The 19,841-nt window shown below is 45.1% G+C and overlaps 1 protein-coding gene across 1 annotated transcript in view; it reads left to right on the top strand.

Moving 5' to 3' along the window:
• The window catches only part of GAS7 (growth arrest specific 7), a 224,763-nt gene that overhangs the window by 141,959 nt on the left and 62,963 nt on the right, over positions 1–19,841 (top strand). The window lies entirely within an intron of this gene.

Raw genomic sequence — 19,841 nt, 5'->3', positions numbered from 1 at the left:
GCCGCACTCTCCCGAGTGAGCCCTGGGGCCAGCCCCCATGTGCATTTCTGAGTTGAGTAGGACCTCACCTCAGTGCCTCCAACTGTTATGGGTTTCCTGGCCCTTCCAAACGAGTCCAGGATCCCTGGATGTTGGCTGCAGAGGATTTATAAAAGGAGGGTGCACAGTGTGGAACACAGTTCTGTAACAGGGTGAGCAGGGCACTGTTGCAGGCTGTGGTCTTGGGAGGAGCAGAGCAAACCAGCTAATAGCCATGTGTCTTAATGTCCATGACTCTGCAAGGAAATTACCACGAAAGAACAAAGAGGATCAAAACAAAGAAAGCTAAATTTGGTAGGAATCAGACATACATGCCAAGGCAGAATGTGAAATTCTACCCAGATTCACCTGTTGGCTCAGCCTGGGTTTCTCACTTCTCATCTGTGCCCACCTGATGTCCTGGCTGCCTCTTCCCACCCTGGGGTCATTATATGGTCTACAATTATGAGCCTACACTAGGCGGGGTCCTGGTGACAGGAGAGTCAGCTGCTTTTTAGAGGGAGACATAAAGAAAGCAGCTGACAGCTGCCACTCTGGGCAGCTGGTTTTATTCATATCCCCTGGCAACCTGACCTTCCACTCACTTGAGAGGGGTGTTCCATTGAAGAGGTAAGAGGAGTTTCTAGGAAAAGGGAAGTAGGGCTATTTTTGACCATTGTAATCTTACGCTTCCTCAAAACAAACACATGAGCAGCTTTGCACTATTATCTGAGACTTCAAGTTTCAAAGGAGAGCGTGTTTATGTGCAGCTCCCCATCTGTAAAATGCAGAATTTGGACTGTATGATCCTGAGATCATCGAGAATTTGGATCTGTTCTTGTTCTGAATTAGTCACTCTATTGCAAAGAGGCATGGCGGGGGGGAATGTCTTTCTAAAATCAGCATCTTTGTCTTTTTTTTTTTTTTTTTTAAGTTAGAGAATAGTACATTTCTCAGGGTAAAAAATTCAGTGAGTACAAAAGGGTTTCAAATAAAAAGTAAAAATCCCTAGTCCCATTCCCCATAACTATTTATCATGCATATCTTTTCAGATATCTGTATTCTCTCACCTTCTTAAAAATTGTACTCTTATTCTTTGACAATAAATTGGAAAATACTACCTACATTGTCCTTTAAATTACTTTGGCAGTGTATTGTGGACATCTTTCTCTACTTTGTACATTTCAGTCTTATTCATTGTATAATAGCCATGCAATAATCTATTGCATGAATATGCTGGCATTAATTTAACTAGTACTCTATTTACTAATGTATGTTTAAGTCACACTTTACATCAACAGAGAGTGTTTGGCAGCTTTTTTCTGGGTCTCAGACTTTAGTATATGCCACTGGGTCAGAGCTATCTTGTAGGTTCTAGGATATAGTGATTCCCAAGGAGCCTAAGGGCCAGGCAGGGGTTGGCAAACTTTGTCTGTAAAGGACCACGTAGTAAATATTTCAGGTTTTGACGGTCATACGGTCTCTGTCACAGCTACTCAGCTCTACTGTTGTAGCATGAAAACAGCCATAGACAATATGTAAACAAATGAGTGTAGCTGTGTGCCAATAAAACTTTATTTATAGGCACTGAAATGTGAATTTCAAATAACTTCTACATGTTATACAGTTGTTTAAAACTGTGAAAGACTATCTTAATTCTCTGAGTCTTATGATAATGGGGTAGGGGGTAAAGGGGTAGTCAGTGTTGGCCCACAGGCCATGGTTTGCAGCTCTAGCTTGTCTGTCGACTCCAGTAGTAGTGGTCCTACTTCCCCTTTCTCTCTCTTTCTTTTATGCTGAGGGTAATTCCAGCTCCTTAGTCTTGCATTCTCCGTACAAGCCAGTTTTATTCATTAGCTGTTTCATTCACTGTTTATCTGATTGATTGATTCATTGAATTGTTCATTCAATGCATACTTCTTGAGCCTCAAATACATACTAGGTAGAGTGCATGTTGGATGCTGGGGTATAATAAGTAAGAAGCAGCCCGTGTCCTCAGAAGTGCTTATTTGGTAGAAGCAGATGTTCAGTGAATGCCTATTTGATTGTAGTCAAAGAAGGATTGTGGAGGAGAGGTCCAGGGTGGGTTAAGAGCATGTCACAGATAGACCCTGGGTGATCAGGGGAGGCTTCCTGGAGGAGGAGGTGCCTTTCAGCTGGGATGAGAAGGGTGAGGAAGGGGTTGGGGATGGGAAATGCCTTCCTGACCACAAAGAGTTAGTCATGTTTGGAGAAATTGTGCAGAACTTGAACATCATATTAAGGATTTTGCTCTTTAGTCATGTTTAGGATTTTGCTCTTTAGTCATGTTTGGGATTTTGCTCTTTAAGGAGTAGGAAGCAGCTGTTTTTCTGAATCTCCTCTGGAATCCTTTCTAAAACCTGTTTTGTTTACCTGCTGGGGTGTTTTTAAAATTTTGGAATCTGACTGCCTTTCTGCAAGAAAGTCCCTATCAGAATAGCTGTTCATTCTTTTCATAACTGCACTGATCTTACCTCCAGACTCTTGGAGGCTCTGAGTTTGTCCCTCCTCACTGCTGGGCCAACTGCACCCACCCTCTTGGGTCTCTGATGCCCGTGCAGCTCAGGCCAGAACCACGTGCTGAAGCTCCTATCCTCCTTCCCTCCCTCTCCAGATGGCGCTTTATCAACATGCCAGGCCCACTGCCCAGGAGGAGCAGTCCATGTTCTAAGCCACTGCGGGCCATTCCTGTCTTCCTCTTTGTCTGCCTTTCTTCCTAGTACTTCCAGTCTTCTTCCCTTAATTCCTAATCTCTTCCTTCCCAGAGGGCACTTGTGCATAATAGGTGTTCTGTCCCCATTTTTACACCACATACAAATGTAACCAGTTGAAAGTCTCATTTACATGTGTATTACCTTGCTCTGGCTGATCCGCTTATTTTCACATTCATTTAGGATTTTATGGATGGGAATCATCACAGGGCTAGCCACTGTGCTGTGCTTTAGGGATATAAAGTCAAACGAGACACTGTCTCTGCTTTCAGAGACTGCGGTTCCAATGGGACCAGAGAATCGTACAAACCTACGAGCATTACAGGTATTAGCATGGAAACCTGGGGCCTCTAGGAAGGGAGTAGTCAACTTTATCTGGGTATCAAGCTTTGAGAAGAGGCCCCTTGACCCCAGCATTCCAGAGCAAGGTTAAAGTCATGGTATGTGCAAAAGACGGGAGGCAGCAAGAGAAACGCTTTGTTAAGGAGTGAAGAGGTAAGATCTACAAAGGGCCCCTTGAGGCATTTTGAAGAGTCAGGTCTTTATCCTCTGAGCAGTTGGGAAGCCCTGGAAAGTTTCCAAATGGTGGCATAACATGTTCTGAATATTGTGGCAACATTTCTTGTGCAGCAGAGTGAAGGATTTCAGGACAGTAAGCATGGAGTCCAGCTGACTAAATGAGAAGAGAAATAATGAGGTCAGACACCAATTCTACAGCAGTGGCTGGAGAGGAGGTGGTAGAATCTGTCAGACAGGATGTGGCAGGTCAGGGATAGGGTGCACCCGAATTCCTCCCAGTTTTCTGCCTGTGTGATGGAGCCATGCAGTGAGAATAGAAAATGTAAGGGAGGAACAGGTTGGGAAGAAAGAAAATGAATCCATGTTGAGCGTATGGCTCTTTGGGGGATGTCTGGGCTAGGATGGGAACCGGGGGAGCCATGAGGGTGCACAGCCTGGCACACAGAGAGCAGAATGGATTTCACCGCTACTTGCCCCCTTGACCTGGTCACCATTGTGCAGTCACCAACCTGCGCAACTGCATGTGGTGACCTAGAATTTACATTTTCTTAGCAGAGAGCTGACATCATGAGAATGCAGGAGAACTTCCAGAGCAAGGCTGTTAGAGCCCTGCGGTACAGAGGATTGAGGGAGGGGCAAAGGAGACTTTGAAGGAATTGTCAGAGGTGTGAGGAATCCAGAAGGTGGCATCATGAAAGGGAAGGGAGAAAGGTTGTCAAGGAGGGAAAGTCAGAAACGGACTGAAATATAGATCAAATTTATGGGAGGGGTGATACTTTAAATCACTGGAAAAAACACAGATTATTTTGTAAATAGTATTGGGCCAGATGGCTAAGAGGAAGTTTCCGTGGATAAGTTAATGCAATAATGCTGTTTCTTTTATATAAACTCACCAAAGCCATCAGAGCATGCTTTGTGAGACTGTAGGATGTCCCCATCTCCCTTATTCCCCCACAGCTTGTGAATGAGTCAATATTTTACCTCTTAGTTATTAATCTTTGTACACTTTAAAATCCAGTAGTTTCATTTCTTTTATCTATGTATTTTATTTCTAAAGAAGGAGGATCATTTGAGGAGATGTCTTAGTCCTGTTTTGCTAGAAAGCAGAGCCTGAGGCAAGGATTAAGTGTTAAAATCTTATTTGAAAAATATCAGCCCAGAGCAGTGAAGGTGGGTAAGACAGAAAAGGGAGGTCAAGGAAGATGCTAGGAGATGCTGGCTAGTATTTGACAATGAAATGCAAAGAGACTCAGCAGGTCACTTAGCAGATCTGTTCACTTCTCTGGAAGAGTTGCAAAGAGGAGCCATGCCTTGGAGTAGTCCATGGGAAAGCAGAGGTGTTTTATCTGCTCACCTCCCTCTGGTCTCCTATCTCCCAGTGGCCAAGCTTCTCCCCTTGGAGAACTATTTCCCTAGACTTTTTGAGTTATACTACCTGACCCCACAGCAGCCTTTCAGATAAGCCTGATTCCATCCCCTACAGAGTGATGTTTCATCCAAGCCCAAGTTGAGTGGTCAACAGTGCATGGGGTGAGGTACCAACCAAAATAGGAGGCAGTTAATGAAAATGTGAGGAAGAGTCCAATGTCCAATATCTGTGTCCCAGTGCAGAGCCTCCCATAGAACTGAGTGCCATGGCGTATATCTGTCTCCTGTGTCAGATCATTCATTGAAGTGGGTTTCAGTGACCAATGACTTTTATTGTGTAGTTATCCTAAGGGAAACCTTCCAAATCATCTCACAGGGATTGGCAAACTATGGCCCATGGGCCAAATTCAACTCAGAGCCTATTTATGTAGATAAAGATTTATTGGAACATGTCACACCCTTTTGTTTACTTACTGTCCACAGCTGATTGTACAATGCAATGGCAGTTGCAGCAGTGACTAGATGGCCCACAAAGTCGAAAATAATTACTGTCTGGTCCTTGACAGGAAAAGTTTGATGATCCTTGGTCTAACCAACAGAATACTTTCATTTTACGCATAAGGAAGTGGAGTTCCCCATGTGGTATAGAGGGACTTACTTAGTTACCTGGCCGTTTATAAGCCAAGCTATGACCAGATCCCCAGTCTTCTGATCCTTTCTTTTCTGCCTCAATTTTCAGGCAGATGGCTATGGGTGACAGTGACTTAGTTTGCAATGAGGATAACTGAGTTCATAGATTAGTAGAAAAAGAAAATTATCTGAGATAGCATTTATTTTTAAGGGAAATCTACCCATCTTGTCAGAGCATCAGCTGAAACCCAGGAGGGCTGGCAATTGTTTGTAGGCTCTCCTGACAAATAATCTATGTCTATAAATATTTTATTACGTTTGTGAGTGAATCTTGGAGGGCTAAACCAGGATTTGAGATTTTGAATTCATTTACGAAATAGTAATTTCCTTGAATTCTTGTTTAAATTTTTCTTTAAATGATTGGATTCCCATTTCACTTTATTATACCAGGAACTAATGTGAGTTTCTGAATAAGTTTTCAAGTAGGAAAACCCACGGGCAGTGGTAAACTTCGCAGCTCCACTCAGTTGTGTTCAGGTAGGACTGAGTCCAGTGGCCCCACTGACCTGACCATTTTTCAAGAAAAGATAGGTATCTGGATTTTTATGGAAATTCTCCCAATTTTCAATGTTGGCACCTAACTGAATATTTTTAAGCACTGTGTACACAATAAAAATACTATACCGGTGCGTCTGAACTTTTGATGGGGTTAGTTCCAAATAAACCTATCTTAAATTGAAAATGCATTTCATACACCTAACCTACCAAACATCATAACTTAGCCTAGCCTATCTTTAACCTGCTCAGAACACTTACATTACCTACAGTTGGGCAACAAAGTCTATTTTATAATAAAGTGTTGAATATCTCATGTAATTTATTAAATACTGAACATTACATTGAAATTTCTAGTTTCGCACCATCATAAAGTTGAGAAGTTGTAAGTCAGGGACTGTATACCAAGAGAGCTTTATACCAAGAAAGTTGTATACTCAACTCCCTTGGTATAGAGTTGTCTGTATACCAAGAGGGTTGAGAACACATGTCCACACAAAAACCTGTGCGTGCATGCTCTGAGCAGCAGTATGCATAATGGCCAGAAGCAACCCAAATGTCCATCAACTGAAGAATGGATAAAGAAGTGTAGTATCCATACAGGGACATTATTCAGCCATAAAAAGGAATGAAGTACTGATTGATACATACTACAACATGGATGAACCTTGAAAACGTCATGCTAAGTCAAATAAGCCAGACATGGAAAGCCACATACTGTATGTTTTCCTTTGTATGAAATGCCTAGAATAGGCTAATCCATAGAAACAGAAAGTGGACTAGTGGTTGCTGGGGGCTGGGGGATGAAGTGAACGGAGACTGAATGCTAATGGGTCTGGAGTTTCTTTCTGAGGCAATGAAAATGTTTTAAAATTAGATAATAGTGGAGGTTGTACAACTCTGCAAATACACCAAAAACCACTGTATTATATGCCTTTAGAGAGTGGGTTTTATGATGTGTGAATTATATTGCAATAAAAGTGTTATTAAAAATAGGCATGTGTGGGGATGGTAGGTGAGTTTGTAACTTTCTTGGTGGCCTTGAGAGACAGTTCCTTAGACGCCTTGGTTGGGGATTCCTTCTGCCTGATTCCTAATCTTTGGTGGGCATCCGAAGCACCTAGACAGTAGAGTTCGTTTAAAAAATAATAATAATAATACATAGGTCCCACTGCACACCTACTGAATTGGAATCTGCTATTTGGAAAGAGTAGAAATTTGTGCTTTATATTTTTAAGTGTTTTCTAATAGTCTACATGCAAGGAGACTTAGTAACAACAAAATTGGTGGAGGAATAGTCAATGGATCAAATAGTATAAAGCTGAAGGACAAATTTAAATCCAATGTTCTCTTATAGGAACACAATGAGAAAGTACTGTTATCTTTAAACAGGTCAACATGCATCACAGTCCCAAGGTTAAAGGTTATATAACCATAAACTATCGTAGAATCCCAAGGAAGAGCTGTTTGAAGATAAATAACTCAATTTTATGGTGACAAGCTCTAGAATGAGCATATAAATGCCAGACAGGGCCCTTCACCCAGCTGGTATTTATATTCTTTTTTTTTTTTTTAAAGTTTTATTTTGTCGATATACATTGTGGCTGATTATTGCTCCCCATCACCAAAACCTCCCTCCCTTCTCCCTCCCCCCCACCCCCCCAACAATGTCCTTTCTGTTTGCTTGTCGTATCAACTTCAAGTAGTTGTGGTTGTTATATCTTCTCCCCCCCCCCCGGTGTGTGTGTGTGTGTGTGAATTTATATATTAATTTTTAGCTCCCACCAATAAGTGAGAACATGTGGTATTTCTCTTTCTGTGCCTGACTTGTTTCACTTAATATAATTCTCTCAAGGTCCATCCATGTTGTTGCAAATGGCAGTATTTCATTCGTTTTTATAGCTGAGTAGTATTCCATTGTGTAGATATACCACATTTTCTGTATCCACTCATCTGATGATGGACATTTGGGCTGGTTCCAACTCTTGGCTATTGTAAAGAGTGCTGCGATGAACATTGGGGAACAGGTATACCTTCAACTTGATGATTTCCATTCCTCTGGGTATATTCCCAGCAGTGGGATAGCTGGGTCGTATGGTAGATCTATCTGCAATTGTTTGAGGAACCTCCATACCATTTTCCATAGAGGCTGCACCATTTTGCAGTCCCACCAACAATGTATGAGAGTTCCTTTTTCTCCGCAACCTCGCCAGCATTTATCGTTCAGAGTCTTTTGGATTTTAGCCATCCTAACTGGGGTTTGGTATTTATATTCTTAAGTATCATAAGGGGTAGCTGACTTGTGTGTATTTTTCAGTCTCTATTCTTATCTGTATAATAAGATGTAGTGGTAGGTTTTATCATTTCAAAGCTTTTGAGTCCATAGTTCAAAAATTGCTTTGATCTTGGCAGTTTTGCTATTTAAAAAAAAAAACACGAAAAACACCCATGGAATCTGGTTTCAACTTTGTTTCTAGCTAACACCAAGGCAGAGGGTTTAGGGCTTACACTGCTTTCGTTTGTACTTTCTGCTTAGCACTCTGGCATCTGGACAAGATGAACTGCATCCTTGCTTTCAAGGAACTTAGAATCTAGTGTGAGACAGTTCAGGCCCTGGAGGTTTGGAGAGGTGGTAAAGTTTCTTCTCTAATATTTCTTCTCTCCAGAGACTTTTAGACTGGGCCTTCTACTTTGGTTAGTAAGTACAGGCCTCTGTGCAATCACTGTCCCCTCGTCATTCACTACACTACAGAGCCCAGTGGCCTGGCGGAGTCGTGTGGGATCTGATAGTATAGCTAATTGTATGAAGAGGCAGGAGCTCTACTAGTCATTACATCGACGGATGTTCATTAATTAAAGGTCAAAGAAAGTACACGACAACTGTGAATTGTGTACCCATAAGAAATGACTTTTGCTTGGCTTTTTAAAAAGTGCTGGTCTGTGATGACAATTCTTATGGAAATGGTATTATAGTTTCTTGTGGGGAGGGACAGGGGAGGTCCAGAATCCTGGTGAGCTGTCCTGCAAAGATGCAGGTATGGTAGTTGTCACATGCTGGATTGTCTTTAGGCTGAAGACTGTCCACAGAAGCATTTTTATTCTGTGTACACAGTGCTTAAAAATATTCAAGTAGTTGCCAACATTGAAAAATTGGGAGATTTTCCATAAACATCTAGACATCTGTCTTTTCTTGAAAAATGGTCAGGTGTGGCCCCACTGGACCTACCTTCCTGCCTAAACACAACTGACTGGAGCTGCAAAGTTCGCCACTACCCACGGGTTTTTTAATCCTCAGTTGGGTTTCACACACATTCTATCCATATCCAGTTCTGTGGGTGTCTGAGTTTTGGCTCCATGTGCACGACCCACATGGTTTTGCATCAGGTATTGCAGGGGAGAGGCAGCATTAGACACTAATCAGTAAGGTATTTTATGAATGCATTTGGAAATGGGAGATTATGAAAGGGGATCCAGGAAGAAAATAAAGAATCTAGAAAATACAATCGACTAGTCAACAGTTATGAAGCATCCATTTCAAGAGCCTTCAAATTCATCCCAGTCCTGCCTTTTATGTGTGTCTGCCATGTTAGTGCAGGAAGCATTGCCATTCTGGGGCTTCTAGGAGGCCCAGAACGGGATTGGGGAAGAACAGGGTTGGAAGCTCTGGCTGCAACAGGACATTGGGGGCTACAGTGAAGGGCAGTCTGGACGGATATAACCAGTGGAGCTGTTTAAAGGGTTAGGTTGCATGGAGCCAGTGAAGCCCCTAGCACTCCTGGAAGCAGTCTGTAGGTTATATTCTAATAAGGGAGTGGGCAAGAACCATGTGAATCGATCCCTGAGCCACAAGTGTATGCTAAGTGTTTCTCTGTGCTCAGCTCCAATTAGCCACTTGGCTGGCTCCGTGCAGGGGTGGTGTGGGCGAACGCAATGTAAGTGGCTACACGTTTCCAAGGACGGAATGCTTCCTGAAGCGGGTGGGAGAGCGTTAGTGGGACTTTCCCTGTGGGTTGGAGTGAATTCTGTTCCCTGCCTGAACATACCTCCAGAGGCCCCTTATGGCTCTAAGAATTCTATGAAACCACAAGCCACCGCCCCGGCATGCTCATCACCCACAACTCGTTGGGAATGCGCCTCCATATGTAAAGCTGGCATGATTTCCTGTTGATGAGATCTTGATTGTTGGAGGAAGATCTTGGAGTGGGGTAACAGCTTTTTTGTTATTTCAATCTGAGTTGGACTCCAGAGTAGGCAGTGTTCATCCAAGAGGTGTGGGAAGAGAAAATGGGGTGAGAAGCTAGTCATGCGAGATGCCCGTGTTTACTGTGTGCCCACTCCCTGCGAGCAGAGAGCCGAGCTGTGCAGAAGGGGCACTGAGACCCTCAGGGGTCTTGCCATCCTTGGGCAGACCATGAGCTGCGCCTGGCACATAGCAGGCACCCTGGAAGTTTTTGCTGAATGAAGCTCCCGCCCTCTCGCCAGCTGTGTTTAATGCCTATCTGCATGCCCAAAGATCCCCCCAACCCCAGAAGAAGTAACTCCTGTAACAGCAGTGAGAGTGGAGAGATTTATGCGTGGTCTGCCACAGGGATGGACTGTGGGAACAGTATGCTGGAGTAGGGCCCTGCCCTTTCCCCCTAAGCTTGCCCAGGCATTAACCTTTCAGTGGCCAGATTGTGGAGACCTACGAGGCAGTCCTAGTGACTGGGGACACTTGGGTTGGGGAGGTTGGAACAGAAGCAGTTTTTCAACTGCTACAAAAATTTTTCATGATTTTAGCAACCAGTATGACTGTACTTGTGTGCTTTACATGAATACCTGCATGGACCTGCACTATACTTGGAGCTTAGCTGTCCCCTGCTCCCTGGTGGTTTCCTTGTTGCTGCTCTGGGCCACCTCTACTCTGTTGAATGACCATACTCCTCTGTCTCTTGTTTGTCCAGACTTTTTCACCCCCAGATCAACTTCCATGTGTTAACTGGACCTCTCTTCCAGCCTCTCACCATCCCCAGCCATCTCCAGCCTTTTGCTTCTTGTTACAGTTGATTTATGTCTCCCCAAATAGATGTTGGAGTTCTAGTCCCCGGGACCTGTTAATGTGACCTTATTTGGAAATAGGGTCTTTGCAAATGTCTGTGTTAAGATGAGGTCACACTGGAGCATGGTGGTCGCTAATCCAATATGATCGGGTCCTTATAAAAGGGACATTTGGACGCAGAGACAGACACGCACAGAGGCAAAACAATGTGAAGACACAGAGAGAAGTCCACCTACAAGCCAAGGAATGCCTGAGGCCACCACAAGCTGGGACAGAGGCTGGGAACAGATTCTCCCTCACGGCTCTAGAAGGAACCAACTCTGCCAACACCTGAATCTTAGACTTCCAGCCTCGAAAACTGTAACACAATAAATTTCTGTTGTTGAAGCCACCCAGCCTGTGGTACTTTGTTACAGCAGCCCCAGGAAACCAATCCACTTCCCTCGCCCCCACATCACGTGTCGCTAGTTTATCTTTGGGCACTTGTTAGCTAAACAAGTGGCTGTGTATCTTCCCCTGCCGTGGAGAGGTTGCAGTCTGACCCTACATCTCGATACCTGGCATGAGGCAGGGAGGGTGGTCTGCTTTCCCGCTGCATTGCCCGGCCATCAGTGCATGTCGGGTATGAGCTCTTGCTTCAAATAGCAGTCTGGGAACCAGAATTAGGGTACGGGTGCAGTATCCCTAATCCAAAAATCCTAAATCCAAAACACTCCTGGTCCCAAGCATTTCAGATATGGGGTATTCAACATATAGTTCCAAGAGAAAAGGGGTTGGGGTTTTTTTTGGTTTTGTTCTTTTTGGGGTTTTTTTTTTTTTTTTTTTTTTTTTGGTACAAGCTGCAGAAAAGAGACACATAAAACAATTGATTTCCAGATAATGTTGATCCTTCTCTTAACTACTTTGTCTACCAGAGAGGACTTGGCTGAAGGTCCTGCCTATAGCTCTGCTCTTTCCTGGTTTATTAAGTTGTCCCATACATCCCCCCAATCCTGAAGTCTCTATTCCCCCTCCTCTAAAAGAAAGGGTTGGGCCAGCTCTGAAAACCCTCGCAGGCTCTGTGTTTCCCCCAGGGACAGGCCCTGATGGCTGCGACAGAGAAAGGACATCTCCTCTCCCCTGTCACTGCCGGCTGGGGTGCCCTCCGCTCCCACCGTCGCATCAGTCGGGGAGAGGGTACTTGTTCACAGTGGCTGTTTCAAAGAGATGGAATTAGGGAAGACTTTTATTTTCTCTTTTTGCTTTTCGGTGTTTTCCAGTGTTTCTCCCTGGACCTGTATTACCCTATAAGTGGGGTAAAAATAATTGCTGTGAAATAGAGGAGAGGACTAGAGCTTAGTTCTAATGCTCTCTTGTGCTTTCCATTCCCCAGCATAACATCTCATCCTCCTCTGTTGCTCTTGATTTCTTGGACTTTCCTTTTTATTCTCCTACTCTTCCCTCTCCCCTGCTTGAATCCTCTACTCGAATCTTTGGCACTGCTAAGCTAAAGTGGTCTTGTGTTCTGGTGAACAGGGGTTTGTTCCAGGGCTGAGCTGCACAGACCTGAGCCTGAAAGGACCCAGGTCTTTTTTATACAGTGTGAGGAGAGTCTATCAGTGCATGGCCCTGTGCCCTCTCCACATGGAAAGAGGAGTGTGCAGGGCTGGGAGGCCAGGAGACAACTCCCCCCATTTCAGAGAAAGATGTCTGTAGGGAAAGTGAAGGAAAATAGTTGGGGCCCCTCAGATGTTCAGAATCTTGCCCGGCATTTGACGTAAATATGCATGTGCATATTTGATTATTGTCCAGTGTAATTAGGCATGTGCACCCAGGTGTCTGGGTTATTGACTTAAGTATAAAGGACAAGTGGATCTGATCCACAGTGTCTCCCACCCCCTGGGATGACCCGGGCAGGGGTTCGGGCCATGGGAAGGCTGCCCACTGCTGCCAGATCTGCTGCAAGCTGCCGCCACTGCTGCTACTTGTTGGGAAAATATAGGAAAATGGTCAGGGCCCCTCAGATGTTCAGAATCTTGCCAAGCATTTGATGTAAACAGGCCTATGCATTCAGGTGTTCCTTGGTTATCGTCTAGTGTAATTGTGCATATGAACCCAGGTGTCCTGGGTTATGGACTTAAGAATGAGTGGCTCTGATCCATGGCACCTCCCAGTCCTGGGATGCCCCCCCTGGGGGGGTATGGGGAGGCCACTACTGCTGCTGCAGGCTGCTGCTGCTAGTGCCTCTGGGACCCTCTGCAAGGCCACGGCCACTGCTGGACCTGTAAGCTGCTGCCACTGAGGAAGCTGAGGACTGAGCTTATGTCATCTGCCAACAACTCCTGGAGTCTTTCCCAATATTACCTAGCATGGACCTGCATGTGAGGGGTCTGGGGACCCAGTCTATACAATGGGTTTGGAGGGTCTGAGCCCTAGGTCTGACAACATAAATGGAAACTTAGTATAACTAAAATAATGAAATGTTTTGGCCTTAGTTATGATTTGATTTACTTTACACCACTGTTGCTAAGGAAGCTGAGGACTGAGCTCATGTCATCTGCCAATGGCTCCCGGGATCTTTCCCCAATTACCTAACGTGGACCTGCATGTGAGAGGTCTGTGACCCAGTCTGTACAATGGATTTGAAGGGTCGAGCCCCAACCCTGACAGTACAAATGGAAACTTAGTATAACTAAAATAATGAAATGTTTTGGCTTTAGTTTCGAAATGCCTAGCCATACAATTGGCTACGTCGACAGGAGTCTGACAATAACCCAACCAGGCAATTAGCATAGCTATTGCTGTAACCCCACAGACGTCACTTGCTTTCTGCTGCTGGAGGATGAAAATGAAATGTGTTGATGGGGGTGGGAGGGCACTACAGAAAAGGTATGGAGAGGACAGAGCAGGGACAGAGCCTTGAAAAGCAGAAGAACAGAAAGGGCTAGAAGCACACACGGCCCCGCCCAGCTGGCTCAGCTGTCGTACAGAGTGAACTCCTATTCCCAGGTGTGCAAACGCAGGACTTTCTTAACTAGCACAATTTAGAGATCGAGATGAAAACCTCCAGCAGCTTTTACAGTGACTGAATGTTTGTGAACCTGGCTGATTTCCTTACTCAGAGAAATCTGCCCTGTTGACTTCACTCTTCTCTTCCTGGCTCTCTCAGACCCACATGACATGTTTCTGCAGTTTTCCTCAGCACCACCTGTTTGGAGGAAATGGCATGCACAGAGGGTGCTCGTAAGTCGGGAATCATTTATGCCTTTTTTTTTTTTTTTTTTTTTTGTCGTTTTCTCGTGACCGGCACTCAGCCAGTGAGTGCACTGGTCAGTCCTATATAGGATCCGAACCCGCGGCGGGAGTGTCGCTGCACTCCCAGCGCAGCACTCTACCAAGTGCGCCACGGGCTCGGCCCCATTTATGCCTTTTTTAATTGCCCACCTGTAACACCTGGATACAGGTAGCACCTGTTGCAGCGAGATCTGTGCCCTTCCCTATGTTCCTATAGGCCAATGGTTCTTAAATCGTGGTCTCCAGACCAGCAGCATCACCTGGAATTTGGTAGATGTGCGTTTTTCAGGCCACACCCCAGACCCACCATATCAGAAGCTGGGGGTCGGGCCTTGTGATCTGTGCTCTGTCCATCCTTTCAGGTAATTCTGATGTGTTCTGAAGTTTGAGAAGCGCTACTTTAGGCCCACCTTGAAGGCTGCCCCTGTTCCTAGCATCCTAACATTTTGCTGAATGGATGAGGTTTTCAGTTCTCTTTGCAGAGAGATTTTTAAATCTGTGTGTGCAATTTCCCAAAGAACCTTATTTCATTCAACTCTAAAATGCTACCTCTTTGTTCCCCATTTTGTGTGGTCTTTTCTATCCCTTTCTTGATGTTTGAGAATAGCCTTGAGTTTTTATACGTGTTTTGTAGGTTCATAGTGAGGACTTCTCCCGTGTGCCTGAAGGAGCTGTGGGGGGCTTTGTGTGTCAGGGGCTGAATGGCCTTCCTCAGGATCCAGCAGGTTTGCAAGTGCTTTTGTGGGTGCACTGCAGAGAGATTAACTCTTGTTTCTATTTCCTGAAATAATTTTAGCTCTTTCTGACAATTTCCCCAGCCCCGTGAAAAGCAACACTCTCAGTGATGTCGAGTGTTATTTATAAATGTAAAGTCACACCTTTTACTGGAAAGTCTTCTATATATGGATTAGCAATGCAGAGTGATTGGAGTTAATAAATGTGGAGTTTCTCAGAAAACAACAAAATGGTGCTGTATGAGTGGAAAATACCACTTTATGGGAGGAGAAGTTTCTGAGAGTTGAGCAGTATGATTTTCCATGGAGAGATTATGGAAGTCCTACGTGGGGCCTGTTAAAAAGCCACGATTCAGCAGAGTCACAGAAGAGTATTCCAGATGTCAGTCTAATGCTCTCTGGGCTGAGGTTGGCCATTTACAAGGCAATGTGGTTTGGTTGGCAAGGGACGGTCTTGTTATAGGAATAGGAAACTACTTATACTAGCTTTAAAAAGGGGCATTCATTGAAACGGTATGAATACATCTAACAGAAGCCCAGGCTTACATACTGGAAAATTGGATGCTGAGTTTATCTTATGTCCACTTCTTTCTCTGGGTTAACTACATTCAACTTTCTCTCTGCAGACTTGCCTTTTGTTCTTAGCAGCCATTTGGCTGAAAACGGCCTCACTGTGGAAGCCAGTCACCTAGATCCTGTTCTGTAGGACTCTCAGCCGGTCCAAACAGTGGTGGTCAAGTCTTCACGCCCATGGTTTATGGGTCTACACAGCAGGAACCCTGGAGTTTGGACAGTTCTTAGAGAAAGGTCTTAATCATATATAGCAAATGGCTTTAATTTTTTATGATTTATAATTCTGATTGTGACTTTTTTAAAGCTCTGTTTTTATAGACAACTTAGCCAATCTTTTCCTTTTGCATTTCCACCTTTTGCGATATCCACCATTTGTAGACACCAGCAAAAGATGGTAATATTTTCTTCTAGCACTCTTACAGACCTTTCTTTTAACCCCCTTAGAAGTTTTAATCCAGATGGAATTGAATGTCAGAAAACGTGTGAGAAATGGACCTACTTTAATAGCTTGCCCATTGTTCAAGCAGCATTTATTGGCAGACAGCCTTTCGCCCTTGCCCTGAGAAGCAGCTCTTCACATATGCTAAACTTGTCGGCTTGGGTCTGTTTTCGTCTCTCTTTCCATCTCTTTATTCCTGCATCAGCGCCACACAGTTTTCTCTGTCTTTCTATCATGGAAATTTCTCATGTATATGGGAAAACATCCAAATGTGGGGCGGATATTGTAAAAATATAGTCGTCTTACTTACGTTTCATTTTTAAGAATTGACTAGTGTCCGGTGCCTCTTGTGTATTCTTTCAGCAATTTTTCGTGCATCTACAAGTGCAGACATTTAACCTTTTATGAAAGTGAGAACCTTTTGTACACTTAGCATGTGTTCTGGAGATCCCTTTCACATCAGCCCTCACAGACCTAATCATCCACTTTAGCAGCTGTGTAGAATGACATCCTGTCAGTAAATAACATAATCAGTCTCCTGTTGGTGGACGTTTAGGTCGTTTCACAGGAGTTTTTTCCCCTCTAACAAAAAAGGCTCCAAAAAATACCTTCATACGTACTTCGTTGCTCACCTAGAACTGTTGTTCGATCAAAGGATATGTGCATTTGGAATTTTGACAGCTATCTCCAGACTGGATTTCAAGAAGAGGCATTCCTACCTGTTTTTCCAGATCATGGTTAACTAGAGGATATCAGTCTTGAAAGATGTTATTTATCCCCACGGGTGAAAAAATAGTATCTTGTAGTCTTCACTTGTATTTCTCTAATTTGGAGTAAGAAAGAGCATCTTTTCTTGTGTATTGGTCATTTGTAATTGTTTTTCTGTGAAACACCCATGTATGTTCTAGGCTCTTTCTAAATGGGGCTGCTCATTGATTTGTAATTCATACTGTGTAAAGAAAACGGGGCTCTCTCCATTCTGCCTGGCCCCCTCTTGGTCTTTCTGTCTCTTTATCTTTTTATCTACACACATACATATATGCGTTGTTTTTTGTTTTTTTTTTTAATCAGCTATTAGCCATGTTACTGTCTTAATTTTAATAGTTTGACCCAAGTCTTCATTCATTCCTCGAATCCTTAGCGTACTCAGTGCCCAGGAGGCAGCAGGCATACATTTATCTGATACCATCCCTGCCCTCAGAATACATCTAGTGGGAGGGATGGATGTGAAAGCAGGTGGTGCCTCTGAGGTAGGCAGAGATCATTCAAGCCCGTCAGCTCTCTGAGGGCAGGGACAATGCTGTGAGCTCCTGTGCCTGTCCCTGTGCTCAGAATGTCTGAATGACTTTGACCAGGAACACAAGGACTGGTCCATCAGTCCTCTGGACTCTCCCGTGCCTGAGCCAGGGTGAGAATATTCTGCTGGTTCTGACTGTGATCTCCCTTCCCATGTCAGCTCTGTCCACACCATACACCTGGGAACACTATTGCTTAAAACTCATCTTTCCCGTCCTCTAACTCAGGACTTTGCCCTCAGGGACTGAAAACTTTAAGAAGGAGGCCAGGCCCTGCTGGAGCCCTACCCACTCTCCTTTCTGCTGCCTCGTGCCCACTCACTAGAACCTTCTCCATGGCTCCTTCTCTCTCTCAGCCCCCCTGACCCAGTGCTCACTGCTCTGTGCCTTCTCTCTCCTCCTCATCCTCACCTATTCTAGGAAAGATTCTAAGGACTTGGTCACACTGAAGGGTTTGTGGCGATCTACTCTAATTCATAAAGCACCCCTGGAAAACTGAAATAGATAACAGAGCCTCCTGTCAAAACAGTGGCTTTCAGGGCCGGCCCATGACTCACTTGGGAGAATGTGGTGCTGATAATACCAAGGCCGCTGGTTTGAATCCCTATGTAGGGATGGCCGGTTAGCTCACTTGGGAGAGCGTAGTGCTGACAACACCAAGTCAAGGGTTAAGATCTCCTTACCAGTCGTCATTTAAAAAACAACAACAACAAAAAAAACCCAGTGGCTCTCTGGGGACAGATGTCTTGAACCTGATATTTTTAGAAGGGTGGGATGGAGTTGATGAGCATTTGGGGGTTCCTTAAATTACCCTATAATTTATAATGCCAGGTAATGCTGATGCTACTGGTTCAGGTACCTCCTGATCAGTGGCGGGATTTGTAACCATTCTGCTATGGACTATACCAGTTTTTCCCACATCTGGTTAGTCACTGAGACTGCTTGATAAAAAGGGTTCTTCCCAAAACCTATGAAACCAGAATCTCCAGGTGCACAGTCTCCAGGCCCAAGCTGCCCCAGTGATTCTGATGAGTAACCAAGTCTGGGAAATGAGACCAGAGCTTTGCCAGGCCCCTGAGCTTAGGTTCTGGATCCTGAGCATCTAGGCTTCGGATTTCATAAGGTGTCATTCTTGGCCCCTACCTACAGTTTTCTCAACCATAAATGGGGCTCATGATACGTATGAGCTGGCAGTTGGCTGCAGACACCTATTCATTCAGTGACAAGACACATTTTTTTTTCCTACATGGCACCCCTCAACCCAAGTTCAGGTTGGTGGTCTCCTAAATGCTCAGGGATTCCCTGTGTGTTTGCATGGGTCTGCACTCTGCAGGGAGCTGGGTAATCAGGGATCCTAATGTGATTGAAGGACAGGCTTGGCCAGCTCTAGGCCAGCCACCCCCACTAGAATTCCTCCGGCCATCCCTGGCCCTGCTCTTCCTCAGGACGTCTGTGCAGGCCAGAGCCAGACCAGAGCTTGGTTCAGGTGAAAGTCAAAGGCTGCGGCACTGAAGGGGCCTCCACTTCATCCTGCCAGTGTCATCAGCCTCCATGTCATCTGTGAAATGCGCACAAGAGCCCCTGCCCCCTTGGATCACAGGGTGCTGTGAGGATCTCATGAGCCGCTGTGAAGTGGGAAGTTGGGGACCACCAGTAGTGATGTTCAGGCTAACCGAGGGGCACCCCAGGAGCTCCGTGTTGCTAAAGCAGGTGCCCTGACTCCTTCTTTACCCCCAGCACCATAAGGGGAGCCCTTCCCTGCCTCTCTCTTTGGGAGATGTGCTCTGTGGAGGCATGAAAAGGAGGGGTGAGGCAGGGAGTCAGCTTCTGGGATGGAAGGTGGGAAGCAAAGAAGAAGAAGGAAGGAATGGAGAGGGTTTATTGTTACTGTGTTTAGTGTCTGCAAGGGCTTACTCTATGTCAGAAACCATGCTGAGAGCTGGGTGCACCTCGGTGACCCCACCATGGCACCGTGTATTGTTATCCCACTTTCCAACAAGGAAACTGAGGCAGAGGAACATGGTCATTGTTATAAGGAATAGACCTGGGATTCGAACGTCTGTCTGTAAGATGCCAGCACCTGAGCTCTTAATAACGTTAGGCTGCCCCAGAATAGTTGAGGGGTGTTTTAAACACCAGGGTCATGTCTTCATTCCATTTCTTTCCTTTCTTCTTACAACTGGGCCCCAGTGTCCCCAAGTTCTCCTCTTCCTCAGAGCATGGGGACTCTGGTTGCTCAAAGAACACCCCCAGTGTCTGGCTCTGTTACCTGGGAAGGAGGGGCGTTAGCTACCCCCCTCCTCCCCTCCCCCAAGTGTGACTCCTCCATGCATTTCTCTCTGAAGACCTCGGTTCTCCAAGGCTCAGGGTCTGTGTTTGCTAAAACTCAGGACAGTGACTCTGGGGCCCAGTGGCCATTGTGGACTCTTTCCAGACTACCTGAAATGAAAGGCCTGGGCCCAAGCTCAGCGGCCATCCCTGCTGACGATCAGCCATGGGTGGTCCTGCAGTTCTTGACCTGTCAGGGACCCATGGGCAGCTCTTTGGGAGAAGCATTTGTGTCTTTCTATTTGCTGAGGTCTGTCCTTGCCAAAGGGATCTGAGCTGTGCATGAACAGTCTCGGGGGATAGTTATGGAAGCTCGCATGAAAAGTGGGTTGAGATGAA

The sequence above is a fragment of the Cynocephalus volans genome, chromosome 10 (genome assembly GCF_027409185.1).
Source record: "Cynocephalus volans isolate mCynVol1 chromosome 10, mCynVol1.pri, whole genome shotgun sequence".
In the NCBI taxonomy this organism is placed as follows: domain Eukaryota; kingdom Metazoa; phylum Chordata; class Mammalia; order Dermoptera; family Cynocephalidae; genus Cynocephalus; species Cynocephalus volans.
Note: the sequence above shows the minus strand (reverse complement) of the source record. Positions and strands in the feature narration are given on the sequence as shown.